An 11,507-nucleotide genomic window follows, 5' to 3' on the forward strand; every position below is an offset into this window, starting at 1 on the left:
AGGAGGACGTGCAGCAAAGGGCCGCAGGTTGGAACTGAATCTGCAGCCGCTGCAACAAGGACCGGGCCTCCGTACGTGGGGAGAGGCAACTGATTTAACCACAACAAAGTCAAATCCATTTCAACAATGTAAAAGAAAACCTCGACCATGTTTTATGGATGGCTTTGACTTGTAGCCACATAAATGCAATCGCAGTTCTTGTGTGGTTTGACTATTGTAAACACGCTCAGTAAATAAATCATCCGTGTTTAACTTGTCATAGGAATGCATGTCATCACGTTGCCAATCCCCAATTTCAGCCTGGAAAAAAAGATCAGCTTTGTCATGTTTTGCAGTGGCATGACATGCACAGTTACACTTTCTCATTTCCTTTGCATCAAATCAAATTGTGCAAAATCTGTAGCTACGTTTCTACAGTATGAACTGTCACTGTCGAGGCCCCTAAATACTGTTTGCTAAAGTCTTAACACAGCTTATGTTATTCACATTTCATCATTTATTTTTATTTTTTTTAAAGAAAGAAAAAACGGAAAACAAAGATTCTCAGCACACTTAATGTATGCTACAGACAGCTGTCGTACCATCTCAGTGCAAAGGAACTGCATTAATCACAAGGTCAGAGTCCTAAACTCAAACTATTGAACTGCTTCATGTTCAAACACAGTGTAGAGGTTGCATTATAAACCTAATATGCATTTAATACAGTCGGTACTGAATTGTTCTACCTGTGAAATGGCATCTCAAGTTTTTTGATGTGATCATTACATGTAAAAACTATGATTAGCATTTAACAGCCGCTGCATTAAGTCCTGATTATTAGTAGAGGGGACTTATGTTCTCACATGAACACGACACACTGACTGGTGAACAGGGAGGAGTTTGCTTTGAAAGAGAGGAAAAGTGTAAATAGTGTGTACTTATGCCCCTGTATTTTAACATAGGGGGTGTATACTTATGCCCCTGTATTTTTGGACGCTGACGCCAATAGAAAGTGAGGGTCAATTAAGGTGAATGTTAGTTTTTTCCATTAATTAGTGTTAAGCGAAGGCTAACATCTTTTTCTACTGCATGTTGTTGACTACTTTAGAGTTTTTTTAACAATATCATGGAGGTGTGTATGTGGCTTATTAACAACAACCAGAGGTTTTTTTCCGCCAAATGCAAAGAGGTCGGAATCCTTAAACTTGTCATTCTGCAGGACCATTACGCTGTAAAAATAGTGGTGAGTAGCAGCAGTGATGTCGCCCGGTGGATTGTGGACTTTCAAGTTCTGAGTTTGCCAATTCACCGGTCGCCATCTTGGTTTTTGGAGAAAGGATGGAATATTATTGGACGGGAGGGTTGAAGCAAAGCCAGCGTCAGCCCACAACCCTTAAGCACCCCTGCTTTATCGCTGTCAATTTGGGTCCGTAATGTGTTAAAGATGAGGGCCGTCCCCCTTAGTCGATCAGATCGGACTAATCTGGGCTCTGGGTATTGCCCTGACTAAGATTTCTTTGTTGCATGAGTCATTTTTAAGGTATTCATGCTTAATTAGTCATTTCCAAGATACTTATGAGCACTTTCTGGTGAACCAAGATTTAAGTGGTGCAGTTTTCCAGATGGTGTTACCCTTGTATGGTATTTGGTCAAATCGACCATTCACATTTTTACAAGTAGAAAAATGGAACAAGTTAAATTTTTTTACCCTGTAAATCAACGGCCTTATCTATTTCCTGTGATAAACATTGATCCTGACTCAATTAGAACATATTTGGTCTGGACACTTGTGTTTTTTACATAGTGGATTTTTAACATGAATTTTAACCTTTTGACAAAAAACGAACCCCATATCCATGTTAACTGTGTGCTAGTAAGACGATGGTTCCCCGAACATAGATGTTACTCAGCTGGTGAAAATTGAGCTAAAGACGATATTGTTATAGATTATGAATTTTATTCAGAGTTGTTTTTTGCATTTTGCATTTTTTATTGTTTTAACCAAATAATGTCCCGGGGCAGTTGACCCGAGGGATACGCGAAGGTCCCGGAAGTGAAGACAATACAAGGGTTAAATACACTTATATGTGCTATTCTAGTCTCAAACACAGCTCTGGATGAAATCAACTAATCGATTAGTGACAAAATCATGTAAGTGTGAGTCAACTAAGAATTTCTTCAGTCGAGGACAGCCCTACTACACTAACATCATGCTGTATCGGTGAAGACTGAAACAAGCGGTTGAGACCATAAACCTATAAAAATGAAGTCATTTATCTAATCATCTAATCTTCTACCAGACTCCGGTGGAGTCGCCCCCTGCTGGGAGTAAGATGCACGCAGTGGAAAGGCACTTCCGCATGCTTCACATTCAGACACGAAGCTCGTCCATTTTTTTTTTTTTTCCACAGTCGAGTTTCAGGAAATCCAAAATGAGCTCCAGCGACACCTTAGGACAGTTCGCCCGTCTACATAAGCAACACGCCTCAGGTGGGCTGACGCAGGTGGTGTTGCAAAGGAGCCAAATGTCCCAGCAAGCACTGCACACATATATATATATAATATATCTATATATCATAATATATAATATTATATACTCAGTTAAGAGAAGATGTGTCGGTCAGCGTAGCACGTTACGTGGAAAAATCAACAATGAGTCAGGCGTGTTTGGAGGCCATCGCCAACATGTGTTGTGTTGTTTTGTTTTTTTTGTTTTTTTAGGATGACATGTTGCCATGATGTAACGAGGTGTTTCTGTTAGCTTACCCGTTTGTCAGATGGTGATGAAGGTACTGCCTCCGGGGTCACTGAGGGGTCGTCACGCTGGAGGTTTAATTCCCATGAAAACGCAGTTGGCGTAAAAACACGACAGTGGGCCGCTTAACTTACTGCTTTGTGCTTTTATCTACTCTGGCTTTGGGTAATACTCCTGCGGGGGGCTGCAGCGGTATGTTAGCTTAGCTGGTGAAACCGGGAGGAAGAAAAGTTGCGCGTTAGCTGGCTGCCTAGCAATTTACGTCATCGTATGTTGACAAACAAGCCTGCGTAATTAAAATCACACACACACACACACGACTGAAGCTGGCTTACGCCAGGCGGCTAGCACGGTTAGCTTAGCTGGCTAACCAGCTGCTAAAGCCAAACCTGTTCCTAAATCCCTTTTTCGCTTTGTCCGACTATGTCACCATCGGCAGGGCAAACCCTAAGCAACTCCCGAGATCACTTGGGTGGTTGTCAGCGCGTGTTAATGACGGCGCACTGGGTTTGCAAAGACAGTTATCGCTAGTTCTCTGATCGTCCGCCTTCCAATCTCAACACCAAAAACAGGGTGCTCGTGCGCGCGATGCGTCCAGGCGCGTTCACGGACGACGGCAGAAGCTTCTTGCTGGGGATGACAGACCCTGACTGTTGGGTTATTATTTTTATCAGACGTTTGTATAACATGATGCAGATTTACGGGGCGGAGCCAAGATATTGTAAACAGTCGGGGCTCAACAACAACTCATGGGGGTCCGGGTGTTAACCCCCGGAGATTTTTCCCCATTTACCCCAGCTTTGCACAATTTCAATCCTATAAAATGCCTAAACTCTGTATCTATCTGAAAAGTATGGTAGTTGCCATGAGGAATTTTTTTTTTATCTTAGGCCTTAAACTATTTATATCAAAGGGTGTTCACACCTACAGTGGGGTTTGAAAGTTTGGGTAAAAAAAATGTGTATTAATGTGCATAAAGAAGCCAAGAAAGAGGAAGGACAAATCTCCAAACGCATCAAATGACAGATGTCGCAATTGGTTATATTGTCACAAAAACGTTAGTGTTATTTCATTTACACTTTCAAAATAATAGAAAACAAAAAAAAATATGCAGACACCATTTTTGTTTCTGTTAGCTGGAAAGTTGTAAATTATGGGAAATAAAATCTAAACTTTTCGTGACATAAATATGAATGTCTAACCTGTCAGTTGATGCGTTTGGAGATTTTTTCCATCTTTTCTTGCTTCTTTATGCAAATTAATGCAGATTTTTTTACCTGGGGGACACAAACTTTCGAACCCCACTGTAGCAGTATAGACTTGGTGATTTCAGGGATGAAGCTGATGTGTGCATTTTTATATTGTATTCCAACAACATAAGTGAAAAGAAATTTTACATATCCAGTTCACAATCCTTCATTAGAACATTTGAAAAAACACACTTAAGAGAATCAAAAGGGGGGGCTGGTACCTAGGTGTTGTTCATCTCCCTTTATCATAAGAAACCAGAACCCACATAATGTATGAGGCCGACTCATTTCACTCTGTCATACATGAAGTATGTGAATAATTAGGGAATATGGCGTAAACAGAATTACTATTCTTGGAACTACTGTATATTTGTTATGCTACGCTGGAATAGAGTTCACAGTAATTCACAACATGCCAAGTACTGTGGTTTACTCTGAATTGAATATTAACCCAGAGAATAAAATAATGTGTGTGTGTGTGGTGTGTGTGTGTGTGTGTGTGGGTGTGTGTGGTGTGTGTGTGTGTGTGTGTGGGTGGTGTGTGTGTGTGTGTGTGTGTGTGTGTTGATCTGTGCAGGATCCATACTGTGGGTACACAGTGATGCTATCTGCCTGTAAGTGTGCGTATGCTCATATCCATCATTGAGATAGAGGGGAACCTTGTTTGCTTCACCAGACCCGATTTGAAAACACAAGAGCTGACACTGTGCATGTTTCATGTCCTCTGATTTCTGTTTTTCTGGGAATTTGGGTTAATCAACTGATGGGGAATTTACTTCGTTGAAATCATACATGTTTTATATGCTGATTGTTCTTTAAGTGGGTTTTCCACCAGTTTCAGTATTATCCCTTGCACGGTTTAGAGGAATTTAAAAGACCATTTGATCTTAATGTGGGAAATAAAGCGTAAGACTTTTTTTCTGTATTTTGAATAATTTAACATGTCTATTACCTGTTGAACTACATTACCAGGTACTGAGAAATAAAAAAACAGTTCTGAATTACACAGTTACTGATTAAATTATGAGATTTGATGTTTTCTCTGCTTAGATAGAGAGTTAAAGAACAAAAATCTTAATGTGGGCTTGGACCCAAATAGGATGGGGGAGCAGAGAAGAGTGCTACAGCTGAAATGGACCAGAGTCTGTAGGACCGGACTAATGGACCAGAGTTAGTAGACGGGCTAATGGATCAGACGTTGGTAGGACCGGGCTATGGGACCAGGTTGGTAGGACTGGATCTAAGGCACAGTGTCTGTAGGACCGGGTATGGGACAAGTCTGGTAGGACCAAGCTAATGGACCAGAGTCTGGTAGGACTGGACTATGGACCAGAGTCCTAGGTAGGAGCGGACTAATGGATCAGAGTCTAGTAGGACCGGGCTAATTGTACCAGGAGTCTGGTAGGACCGGGCTATGGAACAGAGTCTGGTAGGACAAGCTAATGGACCAGAGTCATGGTAGGATGGACTAAGGACCAGAGGCTGGTAGGAACGGGCTACTGGACCAGAGTCTGGTAGGACCGGGAAGGTACCAGAGTCTGGTAGGACCGGGTGAATGGACCAGAGTCTGGTAGGACCAAGCTACTGGATCAGAGTCTGGTAGGACCGGCGTAATTGGACTCAGGTCTGGTAGGGAATGGACTAATGGACCGAGTCTGGTAGGAGCGGACTAATGGATCAGAGTACTAGTAGGACCGGGCTAATGTACCAGAGTTGGTAGGACCGGGCTATGGACCGAGTCTGGTAGGACCAAGCTAATGGACCAGCGTCTGGAGACTGGACTATGAGACCAGAGTCTGGTAGGAAGGGCTACTGGACAGAGAGTGGTAGGACGCGGCTAATGTACAAGCAGTCATGGTAGGTGCCCGGGCTAAGGACCAGAGTCTGGTAGGACCAAGCTACGGCATCAGAGTCTGTAGGTAAGGGCTAATGGACCACGAGTATGGTAGGACTGGACTAATGGAGCCAGAGTTGAGTAGACCGGGCTATGGATCAGAGTTGGTAGGACCAGCGAATGGACAGAGTCTGGTAGGACTGCGACTAAGGACCAGAGTCTGGTAGGAGCGACTAAGGGTCAGAGTCGTAGGACGGGCAAGGATCAGAGTCTGGTAGGACCGAGATAACGGATCACAGTTGGTAGGACCGGCTATGGGACCAGAGTCTGTAGGACGGGCTAATGGATCAGAGTCTGTAGACGGGCTATGGGACCAGAGTCTGGTAGGACAGGGCTATGGACCAGAGTTAATGGACCAGAGTCTGGTAGGACCGGGCTAATGGACCAGAATCTAATGGACAGCTAACTTAGTTCAATAGTTTAACAAAAAACCAAACACATGGTTTTGAAGTTCCTTTCTGATAATGTTGTTACATACTTCCTGTCCAGTTACCAGAACGGGACATAGTGCACTCTTTTGCCTGCAACGACAGTGATAGCAAAGGGGAGAAGAAACCCATTTTTAAAGCGGGTTGGTGACTCTGTGATGGCCCTTGCAATTGTGTACAATATGATTGGTTTAGCAGGAAGGGGAACGCTCCAAAGCTGATTCCTGTTAGGAGAGAGCATGATTAAATTAAATCGTACTGAAAGAATACATCTAAATCAGGAGAGACTACTTCAGATAGGCAGCAAAATATACATTTGTAGGATAACAGCTGATTTAGGAGAGCACTGATTAAGTTAGTTTGGTCTTCCTGAAAGAATTCACGCTGGCTACACGCATCTCCTCAGCTTTAACGCTGTTGCAATACACGTCTTAAGTATCCTATTGCATTCTGTAGCATGGAGGGGAAATCCATGGAGAGGAGAGTCACGCGAGTGGAGGTAATCCTCGCGAGAATAATCACATTGTGTGGTGCGACTGTGGGCTCAGTGTTAGAGCGGTTGCCTGCCAATCGGAAGGTTGGTGGTTCGATCCCTGCCCCTGCAGTCATTGTCAAGTGTCCTTGGGCAAGACACTGAAACCCGAGTGTTCCCGGTGCGGCGATCGGAGTGTGAATGTGTGTGAGTGTTATCTGATGAGCAGGTTGGACCCTTGTACGGCAGCCCGGCCACAGTGTATGAAGTGTGTGGAATGGGGAATGTCCCTGTAGATGTAAAGCAGTTGTTAAATGGAAAGCGCTATATAAATACCAGCACATTACATTACATGTAATACGTTACATTGGTCGGTTGTTCCTGTAAGGTTAGACTCATGATGAAAAACACGCATTTGGATCTATGGGAATTCTATTCATTCAGGATTTATTTCCTGTGTTTACAAATGCTACAATTGTGGGAAAGCACCCAATTAGATCATGCCTGAGAAGGTGGTGTGAGGGATGAGTCACACACTAGATAACTGCCCCATTACCCACCCAATGCACTGGCGGCCTTTGTGATCTCAGTTGGTTTGATTCCCAGATATTTTCATACAGGTCACAGCGATATTAGGTCAAGGCATGAAAATAAACCCAATAAAAAGATCTCAGATAACAACCTTGGAAGAAGATATTACGGCAGTGATAGTGTGAATAATAATAATAATAATAATAATAATAATACTGCCGCCAATTCTATTCAGTTCTACTCCCACCAACCAGGAAATGTCTGCTCAAAGCATGAACCACCATTAGTTATTCATGCAGGTGTTTATAGTCTGGAAATCCAGACCCAGAATCCGAAAGTTAAGGGTCGGCATCGAGGAATGACAGTCGCCATCTTGAGGGGCGGCACCAAGCGTGCATTGGAAAACTCACTGCATGCGATTGGATAAAACACGACCAATCACAACACCAATGTAGAAAAGCTAATAATATAGTTATATTAACCTCATGTTAGTTCATTGCCTCAGTGTCCATGTGCCTCATGTTGTCCCATGTTGCCCTCATGTTGTCCCCATGTTGGCCTATGTCCTCATTGTCCTGTGCCTCAGTCTCATTGTCTCTGCTGCTCATTGTCCTGTCCCAGTGCCCATGTGTCCTCATGTGTCTCATGGTTCCCCATGGTGTCCCCATGTTGTCCTCAGTTGCTCATTTGTCATCATGCTGTCCTCATGTATCCATGTTGTCTCAGGTTGAGTCCTCAGCTGTCCTCATGTTGCCCTCAATGTTGCCCATATGTTGTCTCATGTGTCTCCATGTTGTCCTCATGTTGCCTAATGTGCCTATGGTGTCCTCATGTTGTCCTCATGTGCCCTCATGTTGCACCTAATGTTGCCCTAATGTTGTCCCCATGTTGTCCTCATGTTGTCCTCATGTTGCCCTAATGTTGTTCCCATGTTGTCCTCATGTGTTGTCCTCAGTTGTCCTCTGTGCCCTCATGTTGCCCTCATGTTGCCCTAATGTGTCCCCATGTTGTCTCCATGTTGTCCTCATGTTGTCCCCATGTTGTCCTCAGTTGTCTCATGTTGTCATCATGTGTCCTAATGTTGTCCTATGTTCCCTAATGTGTCTCCATGTTGACCTCATGTTGTCCTCATGTTGTCCTACTATCATGGTCTTTTAATTCCCCAAAATAACATGATGATTCCAACGCTCTTTGCCAGTACAATCTCTACTTCATTAATTTGGGTCTTATTCAATTTCATCATTTGAAACAAATTGAAGTGTTTTGAAATAGTATTGAGTAAAAGTGACATATTTCCAGCGTAAAAAAAGTGAGAAACATTGAAAAAAAAGATAAAAAATGAGAAAAATGGACCAAAAACAAGGAAAAGTAATAAAAAAAAAAACATTGATAAAAAGCGTCACAAAAGTGTTGATTTGTGGGAAGTCAAAATTTAAATAAGTTAAATTAATTATTTGTGTTTTGGACACTTTGAAGACTTTACATCGGGCTTTAAGAAATTGCATACTCATTTGTCCCTATTCCTCATGTTATGTACACTTGTGTGTAGATAAGTTGTAATCCTTGTGTCACATGCTGATTAAATGCTGTGATTAATGTTCCATGTGTGTTGTACCTGCACGGGTCAATAAACCAAAGTATGCACATATAATATGGTATTATAGCTGTATATTAGTGAACATATTTACAAGGTATATAGCATCACATTTTAACATATATAAAGTATATACTGTCTTATATTTCTCTAATGTGTTTCTAATTTTTGCAATTATTTTAAGAGGACTTAGTGTTTTATTCTATTTCCTTTTTTTTGTAGCCTTTACAGAGGAAAAAAGCAGGCGACAACAATACCACGAAAGCTGGATAATGAGATTGGAGCGAGCAGATGAGCAGTTCTGGGAATCTCAGCTGTATATTAATAAACGGATGAGGACACAATTATCTTCTGGGTCCTCGGCGGCACAAGTGGTGGTGTCTTTCATTCATTTTCTTAATATATATTTTGCTTTGATTGTCTGAATTGTGCTTTTCCCCAATATAGTATAGAGATTTTATTTTTTTACATTACAGTTTTACAGACACTAACCAAGAAACATGGGAAGCACTAGGTGACAATAGTTACTCCAAATATAGTTAAAGTTTTAATTTTTTTAATTTTTAATTTTTACAGACACTAACCAAGCACATGGGAAGTCACTTAGGTGACAATAGTTACTCCAATATAGTTAATAGTTTTTATTTTTAATTTTTAATTTTTACAGACACTAACCAAAGCAACAGGGAAGTCACTTAGGTGACAATAGTTACTCCAAATCAGTTTTTTATTTTAATTTTAATTTACAGACACAACCAAAGAACATGGGACAGTCACTTAGGTGACACTAGTTACTCCAAATATAGTTTTTATTTTATTTTTACAGACACTAACCAAAGCAACATGGGAAGTCACTTAGGTGACAATAGTTACTCCAAATATAGTTTTTTATTTTTTATTTTTACAGACACTAACCAAAGCAACATGGGAAGTCACTTAGGTGACAATAGTTACTCCAAATATAGTTAATAGTTTTTAATTTTTAATTTTTAATTTTTACAGACACTAACCAAAGCAACATGGGAAGTCACTTGGGTGACAATAGTTACTCCAAATATAGTTAATAGTTTTTAATTTTTAATTTTTACAGACACTAACCAAAGCAACATGGGAAGTCACTTAGGTGACAATAGTTACTCCAAATATAGTTTTTTATTTTTAATTTTTAATTTTTACAGACACTAACCAAAGCAACATGGGAAGTCACTTAGGTGACAATAGTTATCCAAATATAGTTTTATTTTTTATTTTACAGACATAACCAAAGCAACAGGGAAGTCACTTAGGTGACACAAAGTTACTCAAATATAGTAATAGTTTTTAATTTTTATTTTTAATTTTTACAGACACTAAACCAAAGCAACATGGGAAGGTGACAGTTGGCGTTAACGGTTTCTTTGCACACCGCCAAGTCCCCCCGGCCCGGAGAAAATGAGATGCATCACGTAGGAAAAAGTTAAGAACAGTGAGTCAGTTCATTCTGTTTAATAAAATACATGTTTTTGGCAGAGTAGTGTGGTTTTTGGGGTTTTTTTCACAAAGAAAATTGCAGCTCAACCACCAACTTAATGCCAGAAACGTTCATTCATCTGTTTCCAGACAGCTGAAAAAGGAATTCATACCAGACAGGACACAGAAATGAAAGTTAAAATGCCTTCATGTGAATAAGGACCTTATAATGTCAGACGCCCAACGGCAAACACACAATATAATAGAGTTATAATGAAGTCTTTGAAGCCACACAAAAAAATTATTTTCTGGTGGGATTTCCTTTTTTTACTGTAAAGATAAGAATTACTGTTCAAACAGACGAAGAAAGGGGAAGCACTCGTTGTTCATGCATACATGGGGTTCATAAGTTTAGGATCCCATTAAAAGTTGACTAAAAATGGTAAAAAAAATCATCTTTTTAGAAATTAATTGTAATGCCTTTATTAGAACATTAGGAAAATCCAATCTAAGGACACCAATTTCTTTTGAATGACTAATGTATCATAAATAAATATATGTTTTCTTCTTAATACAGGGGCATAATTATACACCCCCTAGTTAAAATACAGGGGCATAAGTATACACCCCCCTATGTTAAAATACAGGGGATAAGTATACACCCCCCTATGTTAAATACAGGGGCATAAGTATACACCCCCATGTTAAATACAGGGGGCATAAGTATACACCCCCTATGTTAAAATACAGGGCATAAGATACACCCCCTATGTTAAAATACAGGGGATAAGTATACACCCCCTATGTTAAAATACAGGGGCTAAGTATACACCCCCTATGTTAAATACGGGGCATAAGTATACACCCCCTATGTAAAATACAGGGGGTATAAGTATAACCACCCCCCTATGTTAAATACAGGGGGATAAGTATAACACCCCCATGTTAAAATACAGGGGCATAAGTATACACCCCCCTATGTAAAATACAGGGGCATAAGTATACAACCCACCCTATGTTAAAATACAGGGGCATAAAGTATACACCCCCCTAGTTAAAATACAGGGCATAGTATACACCCCCTAGTTAAAATACAGGGGCTAGTAACCCCCTATGTTAAAATACAGGGGCATAAGTTAAACCCCCCTATGTTAA

The sequence above is a fragment of the Etheostoma spectabile genome, chromosome 18, assembly GCF_008692095.1.
Source record: "Etheostoma spectabile isolate EspeVRDwgs_2016 chromosome 18, UIUC_Espe_1.0, whole genome shotgun sequence".
NCBI lineage: Eukaryota > Metazoa > Chordata > Actinopteri > Perciformes > Percidae > Etheostoma > Etheostoma spectabile.